Raw genomic sequence first — 19,503 nt, forward strand, 5'->3', positions numbered from 1 at the left:
CCTAAAGCAGGGCCCTCCATTGTATCGGTTTCCCTGGTGTTTCCTTTATCTCTGTAAATTCGCCCTGCTGGAGGCGGTGTATCCAGATACACATGTAACTATTGAAATTCGCCTGCTGGAGGCGGTGTATCCGGCTGCATGTTTCATTGTTTAAATTCGCCCTGATGGAGGCGGTATATCCAGGGTCACGGTGTGAAGTACAGTATTCAGATGTACGGGACATCTTGTTCTCCAAGATCCATTTTTGTGCTTGCGACGCCATTTTGTTGTTTACAAGATAAATTTTGTAATTAGGTAAAAGTTCAAACTGTCATGAAACCAGACTGTTCCTATCAGGTGCAAGATAAGGGAGGTGGGGTGTAAAACTCTGAAGAATATGCCATTATACTACTTTCTATTTGGATACGGACATATATGTAGTTTCCGGTTTTCTTGCAATATTATTGGCTTACAAAGTGAGATGATGTTATTTGTAGTTGAGAACTTCGCATAATTAAGCAAAATGTTATAAAAGAAGTGACTAAAATAAAGGGGCTTGGTGATCTTCCTCGATCCTCCCATACAGAGACCCCCGTCTCCGTGTGGTCATTTGAGTTGCTAGCAACACTCTGTGGAATAATTTGGGAATCACTGGCTCAACCGTGAAGTGTTAATTTAGCCCTCCCTAAATAGCTACTCCGACAGCTTGGCTCCCAACGTGGGGCCCCCGAATAGGGACACCTTTGCCCCCAGAGGACAACAAGACAAAGGACCCTCGGAGCAGACACAGGTGCTGGAAAATTGGGACTGATCATCCTCCACGACAACCACGGTAAGTTGGCAGTTATACTGTTTAGACTGACCGTTGGTGTGGTTTTCCTGTGCTTGTTGCTGCAAAGAGGATCTGGGTTTGTCCCCGTGGTGGGGTGATTCATGGGTGTAATCATATAGAGGTGCAGTCCCGTTGGGGGCCCAGTGCTCGAACCGTACCTCATAAGTGATGGACACCCCGGATTGACCAGTGATTGTGGCTCTCTTTATAGTCAAAATATCCTGAAATCCCACTATTAGAGTCAGGCGTGGTGAAGTGATCGAAGACTGGGTAGGATACGTAACTCAGGTATATATATATATATATATATATAACCAGAGGAGTCTGGAGGGATAGTCTGAGACGCCCTCCTCCTTTCACTGAGTACCGCGAATCTTGGGCAATCCAAGAGGGGGATTATTGACCCGGTGGAACAGAGACTGAGACGGCTGCTCCAGTATTGTGCACAACTGAAGTAAGGATATTTAGCTCTAAATGAGAGAATCCGTGGAAGGAAAAGAAGAATTTTGTGGCTTGGCACGTGAATTGTGTGACGAAGGTGTTAGGAAGAACAGAGAAAGTGAATTCTGATTGTTTCTGTTACTGCTATGTTGAAGAAGGAAAAATTGACTATTATTATGGCAAGGATTGGATTTATTGTGGTTCAAGAAAGTGACTGTGGTGTGAGGAAGTGATTGGTTAAGAAGGACTAAGATTGATACTAATGTGTCAGGCAGACAAATAGTTAAAAGTGATGATTTGAAAGAAGAGGTCTCCCTGCTAGATGACAATTTTACAAGGAGACCAAGAGTCGCAGCCCCCACCTTGTCTTTGTTAAACGCTCACGGTATGCATTTGTTATTGCTCACGATTTTTGTGGCACTATGGGCCAATCGAGGGTTTATTACTACTGCCGGAACTCCAATGAAAAATGCTGAAGCTTACAAAGTGAAATGATGTTATTGGTAGTTGAGAACTTTGCATAATTAAGCAAAATGTTATAAAAGAAGTGACTAAAATAAAGGGGCTCGGTGATCTGCCTCAATCCTCCCGTACAGAGACCCCGTCTCCGTGTGGTCATTTGAGTTGCTAGCAACACTCTGTGGAATAATTTGGAAATCACTGACTCAACCGTGAAGGGTTAATTTAGCCCTCCCTAATTAGCTAACCCGACAGCGGGTGTCATAAAAATTCGCCCTGCTGGAGGCAGAGTATCCAATGACCCGTGACATCACAAGTGCCTGACGTCACGGGCCATATGCGGCCACCAGTAAGTCCTTGCCAGAAGCTCAGAGGTCTGTTTTGTCCCGAAATGTCCACCCACCCTGGACGAGTGAGCCCTAGAGAGGACCTCCGGTCATAGACGGGCAGGGACAAATGTATTGCCTGGAGGTACTGACTCAAGGGCGACCGGAGCCATGGTCCTCATGCTCTAGGATGGGACGATCAGCCGAGGCTCCTCCTCCTCTGAATACACCATGGAGCGGGAGAGAGCATTGGCCCTGACGTTCTTCTCCCTGGAGAGAAAAAGGAGAGTGAAGTGGAACAGGGCAAAGAACAAGGACCATCTGGCCTGGTGAGAATTTAGCCGCTGGGCTGTCTGCAAATACACCACGCTAGACAATGCCACAAATAGGCGCTGACTCTAAACCAGAACCCTGCAACATACACAGCCAAGGGAGGGGAATCATAATGAGTCTGTCTCACAAACATGCATCCATCATCCGTGCGGCCGTGCGATCCTTTTATGGGCTCAACCTTCCGGGACCTTCCAGATGGTCCAATCCGAGCAGCAACAGGACCTGAGCATGTGACCCCCAGCCTCCATTGAGAGGACGACCCACGGGCATGCTCAGTAGCCCGAAAGAAGGACTTAGTCCCAGGAGCTGCTGGCTGCTGACCAGTGCAGGCTGCTATTGGTGACCCTGTGATGGCAGCAACAAACCGACAGCACTGGCCTGATCAAGACACCGGGAATGATATCTTTGCTGAGCAGCCTCCTCTGCTGCCGGGACTGATTGGGAGACCGCAGAAGGCAAGGATTGGGATTCCTCCCGTACAGAGGCAGAAACCCGACACCTAACTTTCTCCTCCTCCTCTTTCAGAGTCAAGTTAATCTTGTTTAATGTTGTTCTGTGGAGGGGCAACCATCTTTGATGGGGAACGGGTCTGTGGAGAGCCAGGTGATGGTAGCAGAAGGGGGGCCCATTTGGTAGGGCGGTTACCTACCCCCTCCCCTCTTTTTGCTTCATTTGGTGGTCAGAGTATAATTTAAGTAAAAGGGGTCTCTACTGGCCTGAGGTCTCAGTGGGACAATTTAATTGGTAGCGACATTCAGTAGGGTCCTCGAACTGGTGTGGTGCGGTTGAGGGCAGAAGTAGGCAGGTCCTCGAACCTGTGTGGTGTGGTTGAGGACCTAAGATGTGGCTGTTGGCGCAAAAAAAAGCTGGTGCACGGCTTTCATAGACCCGCTTCCTTATTTGTCAATGTTATTGTCATTGTATTAGACATGGTCCATGTCCTGCCCTCTCAGGGTTAATTGAGAGGGCCTCCCTTTGGATCTGGGAGGGGTATTTATGCACACTGTGGACTAGGATTCCCTGTCAGCTATACTTTCATTTAGTCTGTTCGTCTGACCCCCTGGTGTGTGTGCTCTGTTTATGTCTGTTTGTTTTGCTCTCTGTGCTTGACCCATTCCATTTACTCTCTTGGCTTTCTGACCTCTGGCTTCCTTTTGACTATCTTTCTACCTCACACCTCAGGTACCTCGTTATCTCCTGGTTTTGACCATGGCACGTCTGACTACTCTCCGGCGTCTATTGTCTCCTGTGCACCACGGCGGTGGCACCTCCCTCGCCCACCTCCCACTCTCTCGGCCACCTCCCACTCTGGTTCAGATCCTGCTTGCAACCCCGTGAGTTCTCCGCCATTCTGCTCTCAGCTCCCTTGCTGCGGCATGCAGCCCTCCCCACAGAAGTTACACCCAGGAGCCGTGACAGTAATACTGATATGTTCATTTTGTAATGTAAATATGTTAATAAACAGGGCTGCTGTGGCCTACTTATCCAGGGTGACCATTACGATAAGGCCCCCTGGTCTCCAGAAGCATTTATAGCCTATAAGACCCTGTAAGGGTAAAGTCCCTGGGGACATGGCAATCATATTTTGCATGCTTAAAAAATAAATTAATTGCAATTGGCTAATAAATTGCAATTGGCTCCTCCGAGCTAGGAACAGCGACTGAAGGGGAGGAGAAAAAGAAAAGAAAAAAGTGTCATGATTCCAGTGCAGGTTTTTGAGCTGCACACCGGGGGTTAATGTCTGGAGCTCTGTGCAGGTTTTGACCTGCACACTTGGGGTTAATGATTTGGGCCTCTTTCTGGTTCTGGGAGAGCTTCATAAACCTCTGGGTAGCTTCAATCCCTGCCAGTTATACTTTTGCCTTTGTCCTAGTGTGCTGACCCCCGTGTGCCTGTGTGTTGCTATAGCTTGTTTATATGGTTCTGACCCGATTCTGTTTCCCGTTGTGAGTTTGCCTGTTGATTTTGTACTGCGTTATTAGCTGTGTATGACTCATTGCCTGTGATCTGACTACTCTCTGCTCGCCCCTCTTGTACCCTGCTGCTATCTCTGTGTATGACTCATTGGCTACGTCCTGACTATTCTCCCTGGCTATGCCCCTTGGTAACTTTGTCTAGCAGTTACTCTGCTAGGAATTGTCTTGCAGCTCCTAGCTCTGTGGAGTTTAGGCCACGCCTCTAGCAGTCACGTGCTTCAGGTCCTGCGGGTCTGAAGTACACATCTATTCGGTTGCTGCCCGCTCCACAGGTATCTTTGAGCACGCTTTCGCTTTACTCAGGGCATGCGCCCTGGCTCAGTGATCAAGTTCAGTGCGGTGTCTCTGACATTATAACTGGCCTACAGTTTTTTGTTTTTTTTCTCTCCTCACTTCTGCAGCATGGACCCAATGCGTGCTTTATCTGAGCAGGTGAAAAGCTTGACTCAGTCACTGCAGAAGCTTAGTTTGGAACACCAAGCTCTGGCCCAGTCCCAACGGCGGGTTGAGGACTCAGTTCAGGGGGTACTTTCCGCTGGCTTCCAGCAGGTGGGGAATAGAGATGTCATTTTAGTCCCACCTGAATCCCCGGTTAAATTACCAGATATGTTTTCTGGTAACAAGGATGATTTCAGGGCATTTAAGGAGGGCTGTAAGCTATTTTTTTCTCTGAGACCCCGCTCCTCTGGGGATGAGAAACAGGGGGTGGGGGTGGTGATGTCCCTGCTTAGGGGGTCCCCACAAGCCTGGGCATTCTCGCTTTCCTCTTCTGCCCCTGAGAGAATGTCTGTGGATGCATTTTTTGAAGCCTTAGGGCTTATTTATGATGAGCCTGATAGAGTGCGGTTGGCTGAGGACAAAGTAATGAGTGTCTGTCAGGGGGAGCACTCGGCCGAATGGTTCTGTACTGAATTCAGACGTTGGGCAGTGGAGATTTCCTGGAGTGACGCCGCCCTGCGGGGGCTGTTCCACAGAGGCCTGTGTGAACGTCTGAAGGATGCTTTGGCACTTCATCCTCCGCCTGACTCCCTGGAGGATGCCATGGTCCAAGCGGTTCGCATGGATCGCAGGCTGCGGGCTAGAGGCATTATGCAACGGGAAACGCCCTTATTCTTCAGTGGAGATGAGACCCAGACTCTTCCTATGGCTATGGAAGTGAACGCTGTCACCTGTGAGGGAAAGGAAAGAAGACGCCGCCGGGAAAAGCAGTTGTGCTTCTATTGTGGGAAATCTAGACATTGGAAGAAGGACTGCCCCTCCTGTCCATCATCCTCCAAGATGGCGGGAAACAACTAGGTCTGGGTAGTAATCGAGGAGGCTACCCAGACCTTCAGGTACAATTTTCCTCATGTGCAAAAATGGTGCTGCAGGTGGAACTGGAACTTGGTTATGGTCCTGTTCAGACTACTGCTTTTATTGACTGCGGTTCTGCTGTGAACCTGATTGATACCAAGGTTATGACTCTTAATAAGATAGGGACAGTCAGGCTTCACGATCCTGTTAAACTTGTGGCAATTGACTCATCTCCTCTTACCCAAGACGGTATCTGTTGCAGGTCTGAACTTTTTTCTCTAAAAGTGGGTTCCACTCATGTAGAGAAACTAAGTTGTCTGGTGGTAGATAACTTGCCTGCAGGACTGGTACTGGGGATGCCTTGGCTTCAACGCCATAATCCTACCATTGATTGGGTTACAGGGGAAATCACTCAATGGGGATGCAATAGTAAATGTGGTAACCGGGGACATCTTGTTAACGCTGTTAAATCAGTGTCTGTGTCGTCTGTCGATCTGGAAGGTATTCCGGAGTACCTGAAAGATTTCGAAGACGTTTTTTCCGAAAGTGAGGCTGAGGCGCTGCCACCATATAGACCCTATGATTGTGCCATTGATTTAGTACCCGGAGCCAAGTTACCTAAGGCTCGATTGTTCAATTTGTCTGGGCCTGAGAACCAAGCCATGAAGGCGTACATAGCTGAGAGTCTCCGCAAAGGGCATATCAGGCCTTCTGTGTCACCTGTGGCAGCAGGGTTCTTCTTTGTGAAGAAAAAAGATGGTGGTTTGCGGCCGTGCCTCGACTTTCGGGAACTGAACAAGATAACGGTTAGGAACTCTTACCCGCTTCCCCTCATCCCAGACTTATGTAACCAGTTAGCTGGGGCCCAATGGTTCTCCAAGTTGGATCTGCAGGGGGCCTACAATCTGATAAGGTTGCGGGAAGGGGACGAGTGGAAAACGGAATTCCTCACATCAGAAGGACTCTTCGAGAACCTGGTAATGCCATTTGGGTTAACTAATGCACCCGCTATTTTCCAAAATTTCATCAATGTTGTGTTTTCTGATCTGATAGGCCATTTTGTTATTATTTATTTGGATGATATTTTGGTGTATTCCCCGGACAGTCAATCTCACTTGCAACATCTAAAGACAGTTCTCCAGAGACTCAGGGAGAACCAATTGTTCACCAAATTGGAAAAATGTTCATTTTTTTGTACAGGAGCTGTCTTTTTTGGGGTTGATTGTGTCCTGTGAGGGGTTTCGTATGGATCGTAAGAAGGTGCTGGAGATCGCTGACTGGGTTCAGCCTCGAGATCTCAAGGGGCTCCAGCGTTTCTTAGGATTTGCGAACTATTACCGGAGATTCATTAAAGATTTCTCACAAGTGGTTAAACCACTCACGGATCTTACCCAGAAGGGAGCTGATGTAAAAAATTGGTCTGTACTCGCTAAGGAATCCTTCTCAGCTATTAAGAAATGTTTTATGTCTGCCCCGGTGTTGGTGCAACCTGACCCGTCCAAACCATTCATTGTGGAGGTGGATGCTTCTGAAGTGGGGGTGGGGGCTGTGCTGTCCCAAGGTCCGGCCACCCTTACCAATCTCAAACCCTGTGCCTTCTTCTCCAAGAAGTTCTCTTCAGCTGAGAAAAACTATGATGTAGGCAATAGAGAACTTGCGGTCAAGCTGGCATTTGAGGAATGGAGGCACTTTTTGGAAGGGGAGGCTCACCCTATCACGGTTGTCACAGATCACAAAAATTTGGCATACCTTGAATCTGCTAAGAGGCTTACTCCTAGACAGGCCCGTTGGTCACTTTTTTTTTCACGATTTCAGTTCTCAATTACTTTTCGACCAGGATCCAAAAATGTTAAAGCGGATGCCCTGTCCAGAAGTTTTGATCCAGTGTCTCCCCCTGAGCCGCCGTCCTCCATTCTTCCCCCAGGGGTGGTAGTGGCGGGGGTCTCAACTGAGTTGGAACAAGAAATCCTAAGGGCTCAGGCCCTAGCTCCGGCAACCAGGCCAAGCGATAAACTGTTTGTTCCAGATTCATTGCGGTCTAGACTTCTGCAGGAGTTTCATGATTCTAGGCTGAGTGCTCATCCAGGTATCACAGCCACTAGAGAGGCAGTAACCAGGGGTTTTTGGTGGCCTTCATTAAGGTCCGATGTCAAGGAATTTGTTTCTGCTTGTGGCATGTGTGCCCGTTCCAAAAGCTCGCATAACCGACCGGCTGGGGAACTCATACCTCTACTGGTTCCTGATAGGCCATGGACTCATCTTTCCATGGATTTTATTACCGGCCTTCCACCTTCCAGGGCCAATACCGTGATCTGGGTGGTGGTGGACAGGTTTTCTAAACAGGCCCATTTCATTCCCTTGGCAGCATAACCTTCAGCAGAAACATTGTCAAGGTTGTTTGTGCAGCATGTGGTCCGATTGCATGGGGTACCCCTGAATGTTGTGTCTGACAGAGGTGTGCAGTTTGTGGCCAAATTTTGGAGGGTGTTCGGTATGAAATTGGGCATCTCACTCTCCTTCTCGTCGGCATATCACCCGGAGAGCAATGGTCAGACCGAACGCACCAATCAATCCCTGGAACAAATTCTCAGGTGTCTGACCTCCGCCAGACAGGAGGATTGGTGTGATGCGTTACCGTTGGCTGAATTCGCTTTTAACAACCGGGTGAGTCAGTCCACCAACATGTCCCCATTCCTGATTAACTACGGCTTTAATCCGCATTTTGGGGAGTTTTCTCGGGTGGATTCCGGTTGTCCAGGAGCAAAGGGGTCCGTTCAGCGGTTAAAAAACCTCTGGGCTGAAGTCCGGCGTAATATCTCTTGGGCCCAGGGGAGATACAAATATTTTGCGGACAAAAAGAGAGCCTCGGGAGACATGTTTCAGGTGGGAGAGAAGGTTTGGCTCTCCACGCGTAACATCAACTTAAAGGTACCATCAGTTAAGTTGGGACCAAAGTTCATTGGTCCGTACGAGATTATGGAGATAGTCAACCCTGTGGCATATAGGTTGCGTCTCCCCGCCTCCTTAAAATATCTAATGTGTTCCATAAGTCTCTGTTGAAACCAGCAGGATCTGTCAAAGAGAACTCTGAGACTGTTGTTCCTCCAGTGCTGGTGGAGGGTCAATTGGAGTATGAGGTCGGACATATTGTGGACTCTCGGCGGGTGCGCCGCTCTTTGCAGTACCTGGTCCACTGGAAGGGATATGGACCAGAAGAGCGCTCATGGGTCCCTGCTCGTTCGGTACATGCAGATCGCCTGGTTCAGGCGTTCCATGCCAAGTACCCGGGGAAGCCTGGGGGTCCAGATGCCCCCCGTTGAGAGGGGGGTACTGTCATGACTCCAGTGCAGGTTTTTGAGCTGCACACCGGGGGTTAATGTCTGGAGCTCTGTGCAGGTTTTGACCTGCACACTTGGGGTTAATGATTTTGGCCTCTTTCTGGTTCTGGGAGAGCTTCATAAACCTCTGGGTAGCTTCAATCCCTGCCAGTTATACTTTTGCCTTTGTCCTAGTGTGCTGACCCCCGTGTGCCTGTGTGTTGCTATAGCTTGTTTATATGGTTCTGACCCGATTCTGTTTCCCGTTGTGAGTTTGCCTGTTGATTTTGTACTGCGTTATTATCTGTGTATGACTCATTGCCTGTGATCTGACTACTCTCTGCTCGCCCCTCTTGTACCCTGCTGCTATCTCTGTGTATGACTCATTGGCTACGTCCTGACTATTCTCCCTGGCTATGCCCCTTGGTAACTTTGTCTCGCAGTTACTCTGCTAGGAATTGTCTTGCAGCTCCTAGCTCTGTGGAGTTTAGGCCACGCCTCTAGCAGTAACGTGCTTCAGGTCCTGCGGGTCTGAAGTACACATCTATTCGGTTGCTGCCCGCTCCACAGGTATCTTTGAGCACGCTTTCGCTTTACTCAGGGCACGCACACTGGCTCAGTGAGCAAGTTCAGTGCGGTGTCTCTGACAAAAAGCATGCCATTAAATGCAAGCTGTCGCTTTAAGGACCCTCTCTTTTGTTCATGCAACTTGAGAATGCTGCGGCATGAATTTTGTTTATATTGACCAACTCTTGATTGTTTTAAAGTTGTCTTCTGGACAAAGCAGTGCATTAAACTGAAGAACAGTATACCTAATCTGTGTGCCCTTGAGTCAATGGGGAGTGACTAATGGTGAAGTAATCAAGTGCAATAACACAAAGGTCAATAGGGCAAAATGCCTATTCATGATGCCCTTGAGCCAGGGGGAGTGGCTAGGGTAAAGTAATTAAGTACATCAACATGAAGGGCAAGATGCTTTCCCAGATGATTTTGACCCAGTTAGAGTGGTTAACAGAGAATGTCATCAAGTGCATTAAAACAATCAACAATGGTGTGCCAGTTATTCATAATGCATTCGTACATTTTTTCTGCTATAGGCTTATTTCAAATAATATGTCCAAATATTATGAAAGTTATTTAAGGGTCTGTTTTAATGTTGATGTTATATTGTGTATAGCTTTTAATTACTCCTTATTTATAGTATCTTACTCTTTAGATATACTCAGCACTTTTCCCACAGTAGTAGTAAGTGGGTTTTAAGAAATGATTACTGTGCAGCACACTTATTGTATATAGTAGTGGTTCCTAGAACCCAAAACTGTGCATTGGTGAATTATTAGAGCTGGCTACGATACATGCAGCATAATAATTTTTGAGGCATTATAGATATTATTATACAGGTATTCAGACTGTGGCTACCACCTTTATTATGGTTTACTTTTCATATTCCCCATAATGGGATCCTCATTGCAGGATGTTTACAAAATGTTATTTTGCTTTAGTTGCAGTATAATCGATCATAATTTGGTATAGTTGCATTGATAAAATTATTCTGTTGGAGCTCTGGAATTGTATTACTTGTAGGCACAGTCTTTCCATAGCATGTAGAAATGGTTGATGGCTTTATTAGGCATGGTTGATGGTGGTCGAGTCCATTTATGGTGTCAAATGGCCTCTTGGTGGCGGTTTAGGGGTCAGGTGGAAGTTGAGTACAAGTTAAGATGGACTTATTTTAACTAATAGAGGAGGTAAAAACAGGCTAGGCTTTGGTGGCCAGTCTCAAGGACATTGTAATGGCAACATCAATCAGGGGCGGGCACAGTGGTTAAGCACAGGAGTGAGGATAATAGGGTCATTGGTGCCCTGAAAGTTTAATGGCTATGCTTGAATGGCAAGCCAGGGTGTGGTGCCCACAATTCCCATTTTATTTAGTTGTATCCATATAAATGGCCCACCCAAAAAAGTTTGCCTCACCATTGAACATAATGTTCGGTGTAAACTGAGGGTCCTGTTCCAATTTTTGTTTTGCCCATCCTGCAAATTCAGCGCACCGATCTGGCATCAGTCAAACATCCCTTCGACGGATATTAGCTACTCACAAATGGCACCCTTACATAATCCAGCTGCATATCAACGAGGATGACCCAGATTAGTGCGCTGAATTTGCAGAATGGACAAAACAAACATTGGAACAGGACCCTCAGTTTACACAGAACATTATGTTCAGTGATGAGGCAAACTTTTTTGGCTGGGCCATTTATATGGATACACCTAAATAAAATGGGAATGGTGACAGTTTTCTTGCATAGGGTGTCTTGCATTGAAATCTGCTGCAATGACCTGGGTACTGCGTTCACCAGATATCAACACAATTTCTATCCGCTCCTCACGTGTTAACCTCTGCAACATGTCAATGGCTGTAAACAAAGAGAAACTTGTAAATAACTCATTAAAGAATAAAGTTACGGTAAAACCAAGCACATCATTGTTTTTCTTGTTAAATTCTCAATAAGTTTGATGTGTCACATGACCCTCTTCCCATTGGAAAAAATAAAGTTGGATCCAAAATGGCCAACTTCAAAATGGCCACGATGGTCACCACCTATCTAGAAAAGTTTTCCCCCTCCCATATACTAATGTGCCACAAACAGGAAGTTGATATCACCAATAGTGTTGAGCGATACCATCCGATATTGAGAAATATCGGATTCGTTTGGATCGGCCGATACCCAAAAAGTATTGGGTAACGCCGATTCCGATACTGGAAGTCCCATTCAAGTCAATGGGACAGAAATATTGGAATTAAAAAAACCCTTTCTTTACTTGCACATCCTGTTCGGAAGGGGGGAAGAGTGTGGGCGGTGCGTGGGTGAACACTGTGCGTGTCTGTGTGTGCGGGCGGGGTCTGTGCGGGCCTGCCGGGGGTCTGTGCGGACTGCCGGGGGTCTGTGCCAGCTGCTGGGGGTCTGTGTGGACTGCCGGGGGTCTGTGCGAACTGCCGGGGGTCTGTGCGGGCCTGTCGGGGGTCTGTACGGGCCTGTCGGGGGTCTGTGCCGGCTGCCGGGGGTCTGTGCGGACTGCCGGGGGTCTGTGTGGGCCTGTCAGGGGTTGTGTACGTGTGCAGGCATCGTCCGATGGGACTACAAGTCCCATCGGGCTATGCCTGCTACAATGACAGTGATTGACACATTAGCCAATGATGGGACAGTAGTAGTCCCATCATCCGGCTAATGTGTTGAATGTAAAAAAAAAAAATATACATACTACATACATACTACCTACATACTACATATATACAACATTCATACAACATACATACTACATACTACAAACATACTTCATATATACTACATTCATACAACATGCATACATACTTACTACATATATACAACATTCATACAACATACATACTACATACTACAAACATACTTCATATATACTACATTCATACAACATACATACATACTACATACATACTACATATATACTACATTCATACAACATACATACAAACTACATATATACAACATTCATACAACATACATACATACATACTACAGTACATACATACTATATACATACTACATATATACTACATTCATACAACATACATACATAGTACATACTACATATATACTACATTCATACAACATACATACTTCATTTATACTACATTCATACAACAAAAATACATGCATACTACATACTACATACATACTACATATATACTACATTCATACAACATACATGCATACTACATACATACTACATGTATACTACATTCATACAACATACATACATAGTACATACTACATACATACAACATACATACATACATGCATACTACATACTACTTACATACTACATATATACTACATTCATACAACATACATACATAGTACATACAACATGCTACAGACATACTACATACATACTACATGCATACTACATACAATACATTCATACAATACATACACATAGACATACAGTACATACAACATAGAGTACATACTCACCATCACTTGTCACTTTGTTCCCCGAAGCAAGTGTAATCTATAAAAAATATGAAAATAACAAACAACCGATATACTCCCTGATCCGCAGAAATCCACGAGTGTCCCACGAAGATCTCCCATGGAGAACAGCAGCATCAGCTGATGCGACCACTCTCTAGGGGCCCCAGGAATACAATGACGGGAGGTAGGTATACCTCCGCACTGTATTCCTCCGCCATTGTAAAAAAATAGTCCCTAGTCTCACTTTTGGCATTGCTGTGTGAGAAAGTTCCCATGCAGCTTTTGCCATAAAGTGAGACCAGTGAACTATAGTAACCTCTCAGTGATGCAGTGCAGGAGATCGTCGTGGGACACTCGTGGATTTCTGCGGATCAGGGAGTATATTGCTTGTTTGTTTTTTTCATATTTTTTATAGATGACACTGGCTTCGGGGAAAAAAGTGACAAGTGATGGTGAGTATGTACTCTATGTTATATGTACTGTATGTCTATATGTATGTATTGTATGAATGTATTGTATGTAGTATGTATGTAGTATGTATTTTGTATGTCTGTAGCATGTTGTATGTATGTAGTATGTACTATGTATGTATGTTGTATGAATGTAGTATATATGTAGTATGTGTGTAGTATGCATATATGTATGTTGTATGAATATAGTATATATGTAGTATGTATGTAGTATGTATGTATGTTGTAAGAATGTAGTATATATGAAGTATGTAGTATGCATGTACAGTATGTATGTTGTATGAATGTAGTATATATGTAGTATGTATGTAGTATGTATGTATGTATGTATGTTGTATGAATGTAGTATATATGTAGTATGTATGTAGTATGCATGTATGTTGTATGAATGTAGTATATATGAAGTATGTATGTAGTATGTAGTATGTATGTATGTTGTATGAATGTAGTATATATGTTTTATGTACTATGTATGTATTTATGTTGTATGAATGAAGTATATATGTAGTATGTATGAATGTTGTATGAATGTTGTATGAATGTTGTATGAATGTTGTATGTAGTATGTATGTAGTATGTATGTATGTTGTATGAATGTTGTATATATGTAGTATGTATGTATGCTGCATGAATGTAGTATATATGTAGTATGTATGTAGTATGTATGTATGTTCTATGAATGTTGTATATATGTAGTAAGTATGTAGTATGTATGTAGTATGTATATTTTTTCTTTTTTTTTACATTCAACACATTAGCCGGATGATGGGACTACTACTGTCCCATCATTGGCTAATGTGTCAATCACTGTCATTGTAGCAGGCATAGCCCGATGGGACTTGTAGTTCCCTCGGACGATGCCTGCACACACACACACACAACCCCCAGCAGACCCGCACAGACCCCCGGCAGTCCGCACAGACCCCCGGCAGCCTGCACAGACCCCCAGCAGGCCCGTACAGACCCCCGGCAGTCCGCACAGACCCCCGGCAGCCAGCACAGACCCCCCGGCAGATCCGTACAGACCCCCGGCAGGCCCGCACAGACCCCTGGCAGTCCGCACAGACCCACGGCAGCCGGCACAGACCCCTGGCAGACCCGTACAGACCCCCGGCAGTCCGCACAGACCCCCGGCAGCCGGCACAGACCCCCGGCAGGCCCGTACAGACCCCTGGCAGGCCCGCACAGACCCCCTGCAGTCCACACAGACCCCCGGCAGCCGGCACAGACCCCCAGCAGGCCTGTACAGATCCCCGGCAGTCCACACAGACCCCTGGCAGCCGACACAGACCCCTGGCAGGCCCGCACAGACTGCGCATCATGATGTGCACAGACCGCGCATCATGATGACATCATTTCAGCAGCCAATCACAGCCACAACAGTGGCTCATTGCATTATGGGAATTTCCGATTCCGGTATCCGATATTGTAAAAATATCGGTACTCGGTATCAGAATTCCGATACAGCGAATATCGGCCGATACCCGATATTTGTGGTATCGGAATGCTCAAAAACTAATCACCAACCATTTCCATTTTATTTAGGTGTATCCATATAGATGGCCCACTCTGTAGATGGGGCAGAACATGACCCAGACCTGACTGTTTTGCACTTGCCCGTGGAAAGCTATAAAGAAAAGATGCACAGTCTAAAAAGGGGGAGCCTTGTCACTGTATGTACAGAGTACAAAAAGCTTAAGCAAAACCAAAGAAATAAGCTGGAATCACAGTGTAGTCATTTAACAGAAAGTAGGATAAAAATGAGCAAATAGCCCGCAGTAAGTAAATAAGTAAATAGCAATGATACATGTAAATAACAGAGGGTACTTAGCTGATACTATTTTGATGAAAAAAGCATAAAAATCCAACCCACCATGGTAAGGTGTACCCAATCAGGATAGACCTTAACTTATGTAGTTCACCTCTTTATGTGTCAGTAGACCTTAAAATAGACTGAACTGTGCCTAGTAACTAAATTAACATTTTAAATTTTCCTAATATTTTTTTCATATGCAGTGAAGTAAATAATTATTTGATCCCTTGCTGATTTTGTAAGTTTGCCCACTGACAAAGACATGAACAGTCTATAATTTTAAGGGTAGGTTACCGTATATACTCGTGTATAAGCCAAGATTTTTAGCACTTTTTTGAGCTGAAAACGCCCCTCTCGGCTTATACATGAGTTATTGCCTGCATGAGAGGGGGGATGGGGGAGCAGAAGACATTATACTCACTCCTTCCATCATCGCTGCATATCAGTCCCTCCCTGTATCTCAGTCCGAGCGCTGGCATCTTTCTTCTGTCTTCCTTCCAGTGCTGAGCGGTCGCGTTGTATCGCTCATTTAAGTAATGAATATGCATGCATCTCCACTCCCATAGGCATGGAGCGCATATTCATTACTTTAATGAGCGGTACCATGTGACCAGTCAGCACTGGAAGGAAAACAGGAAGAGAGATGCCAGCGCCCGCCCCGGATGGAGATGCAGGAACTGAGATGTAGCAGTGCCAGGAGGGTGAGTAGGACTGGGGGAGGGTGAGGCATGTAAAATTCTTCTGTCCCCGTTCTACCACCATGCTGTTCTGTCTTCTGTGTCCTCTGGTTATGTTGTTCAGGTCAGAGGGTGTGATGACATGTTTAGTGCGCGCCCTCTGCCTGAAGTCACTGCAGAGAGATGAAAGACACAGCAGCAAGCAGTGGTGGAATGGGGACAGGTGAATATGGCAAGTGTCGGGGGCCTGAGCCAGCGGTGACACCGGCACCTGGCCCCTATTGCGTGCTGGTGTACCTGCCTGCTCAGGACACTGGCCCCCAGTGATGAGAGGTGAGTATGTCATTTTTTTTAACCACAGCAACAGCATCATATGGGGCATATTTTAATATGGAGCATCTTATGGGGCCATCAACCTTTATGGAGCATTATATGGGGCATATTTTACTATGAAGCATCTTATGGGGTCATCATTAACCTTTATGGAGCATTATATGGGGCATATTTTAATATGGAGCATCTTACAGGGCCCATCATGAACTTTCTGGAGCATTATATGGGGCGTATTATGTAGGGAGCATTTATGGGGCACATCATGAACTGTATGGAGCATTATATGGACCTCCTCATTAAATATGGATATTCAAAAACATTTAACCTACTGATGTCTCAATTAATTTTACTTTTTTTGGTACATATTTTTATCTTTGAAAATTACCAGTAGCTGCTGCATTTTCCAGCCTATGCTTATACTCGAGTCAAAAAGTTTTCCCATTTTTTTGTGGCCAAGTTAGAGGCCTCGGCTTGGCTTATACTCGAGTATATACAGTAATTTTAACGTTGAGAGAATATCAAAAATAAATTCCACAAAATCACATTGTATAAATTATATAAATGTATTTGCATTTTGCAGTGAGAAATAAGTATTTGATCCCTCTGGCAAACAAGACTTAATACTTGGTGGCAAAACCCTTGTTGGCAAGCACAGCAGTCAGACGTTTTTTGTAGTTGATGATGAGGTTTGCGCACACGTCAGGAGGAATTTTGGTCCACTCCTCTTTGCAGATCAGCTCTAAATCTTTGATTTTTGAGGCTGTCGCTTGGCAACTCGGAGTTTCAACTCCCTGCATAAGTTTTCTATTGGATTAAGGTCTGGACCCTAGCTAGGCTACTACATGATGTTAATGTGCTTCATTTTGAGCCTCTCTTTTGTTGCCTTGGCTGTATGTTTTAGTTTATTGTCTTGCTGGAAGACCCAGCCACGTTCCATTTTTAATGTCCTGGTGTAGGGAAGGAGGTTGTCACTCAGGATTTTATGGTACATGGCTCCATCCATTCTCCCATTGATGTGGTGAAGTAGTCCTATGCCCTTAGCAGAGAAACACCCCTAAAACACAATGTTTTCACCTCCACGCATGACAGTGGGGACGGTGTTCTTTGAGTCATAGGCAGCATTTCTCTGCCTCCAAACACAGTGAGTTGAGTTAATGCCAAAGAGCTCAAATTTTGTCTCATCTGACCACAGCACCTTCCCCCAATCACTCACAGAATCATCCAGGTGTTCATTGGCAAACTTAAGACGGGCCTGCTCATGTGCCTTCTTGAGCAGGGGGACCTTTCAGGCACTACAGGAATGTAAACCTTTATGGCATAATGTGTTGGGCTATGTGCACACGCTGCGGTTTTTGCTTCGGTCTTGCTGTGGTTTTGGCCGCAGCAGAACTGCAGCAGTTCTGCAGACAGTGTACAGTAGCATGTTATCCTATGGGATTTACATTCTGCTGTGCACATGCTGCGTATTTTTAACTGCGGAAAAGCTGCGGTTTTGAATCCGCAGAAAGAAATCACATGTCAATTCTTTTCTGCGGATTCTCCTGCGGTTTACCATCACCTCCATTGTAGAGATGATAAACCGCAGGAAAAACCGCAGGCCAATCCGCAGGTAAAACCGCAGGTCATTTTACCTGCGGTTCCGCAGATAAAAAATCCGCAGACCAATTCGCAGCGTGTGCACATAGCCTTACCAATGGTTTTCTTGGTGACTGTGGTTCCATCTGCCTTGAGATCATTAGCAAGTTCCCCCATGTAGTTTTAGGCTGATCTCTCACTTTCCTCATGATCAACGATACCCCACGAGGTGAGATTTTGCATGGTGCCCCAGATCGATGTTCAACTGACAGTCATTTTGTATTTCTTCCATTTTATTGCTATTGCACCAACAGTTGCCTTCTTCTCACCCATGAGGTTTTGTAGCCCATTCCAGCTTTATGCAAGTCTATGATCTTGTCCCTGACATCCTTAGAAACATCTTTGATTTTGCCCATGTTATAGAGGTTAGATTCTGACTGGTAATTAAGTCTGTGGACAGGAGTCTTTTTATAAATGTGTCTAGGTAAAACAGCTGTTTTAATGCTTGTAACTAGAGTTGAGCGAAACAGGTCAGTCAGATTCAAAAATCGCCGACTTTCTCCAAAGTCGGGTTTCGCTGATCGAAACCCGACCCTAGCATGAGGTCAGCCATGAGGTCGCCGATCAGCGCTTCAAAGTCGCATTTCAAATGATGCTTTCAGCGTCTTTTCTCACCCATGAAGGAGGACGCACACTGTGGGCAACGCGATGACATCCGGAGCGGCCAGCACCATCTTAGAGAAGGGCAATGAAGTGTTTGGCTGGCTTTGTGTGGCGTCACAGTGGGTATAAAAGGCTGTGAACGCCGACCGCCATCTTACTTCTGCTGATCTTACAATAGGGAGAGGTGCTGCTGCTGATTCTGATCAGGGAGAGCATTAGACAGGGAAGAAGAAAAAAAAACTGCTTCTGCTGATAACGCTTTTCACTGTACAGTTAGTGTGCAGTGAAAGGGGAGGATTTTTGTTGTGTGCAGCAGCGCTGGTGGTGATTAGGCTGCCTTTTAAGGCTACCTGCTAGCTGCATTGCTGTGTGCACACTAGGGTGACCGCAAAAAATCGATGTCGGAATTTTGTCCGTCTGGACCCCACAAAACGATTCCCCTTTCCAGATATTGAGATAGCCAAAATTTGAGCTCGATCAAACGACGTTAACCCGTGCCGCTCGTCGCTCAAAGTTTGAAAAAATCCAAATTGAGGTATTTTAAGATTTAGGTATTTTGCATAGTCTGTTAGACTATAAAGAATGTGACAACAACATTGCAGAAATAGCCCTGACCATATTTTCGAACCATTTGTGGTATTTGAATGCAGAGTTGGTGGGATTATCGTTTTTTGATCCCACCATTACAGACAATGAAAAGTTGTTAATGGCTAATAAATTGCTCAGTAGCACAGATGAACCATCAGAGCACGCTAGGGTTGTAAATCCAAAAGTTAGGAAAGAAAAATTAAAAGAGGTAAGAAGTAACCGACTTTAACGACCTTCTGACAAAAGATGAAGAACAAAAGCAATATGTCCTGCAAGTTGTAAGCAAATGCCGAGCATTATATTCTGACGTTTCAAAAACTACTTTAACAAAAGCTCTAGAATAGATTAGATAACTATGTAAAATTATCAACTCATGTAGGTTAGCGTGCTCTGATGGTTCATCTGTGCTACT

This window comes from Dendrobates tinctorius, unplaced genomic scaffold, assembly GCF_039654945.1.
Source record: "Dendrobates tinctorius isolate UK_male_01 unplaced genomic scaffold, ASM3965494v1 ptg000079l, whole genome shotgun sequence".
NCBI classification, from domain to species: domain Eukaryota; kingdom Metazoa; phylum Chordata; class Amphibia; order Anura; family Dendrobatidae; genus Dendrobates; species Dendrobates tinctorius.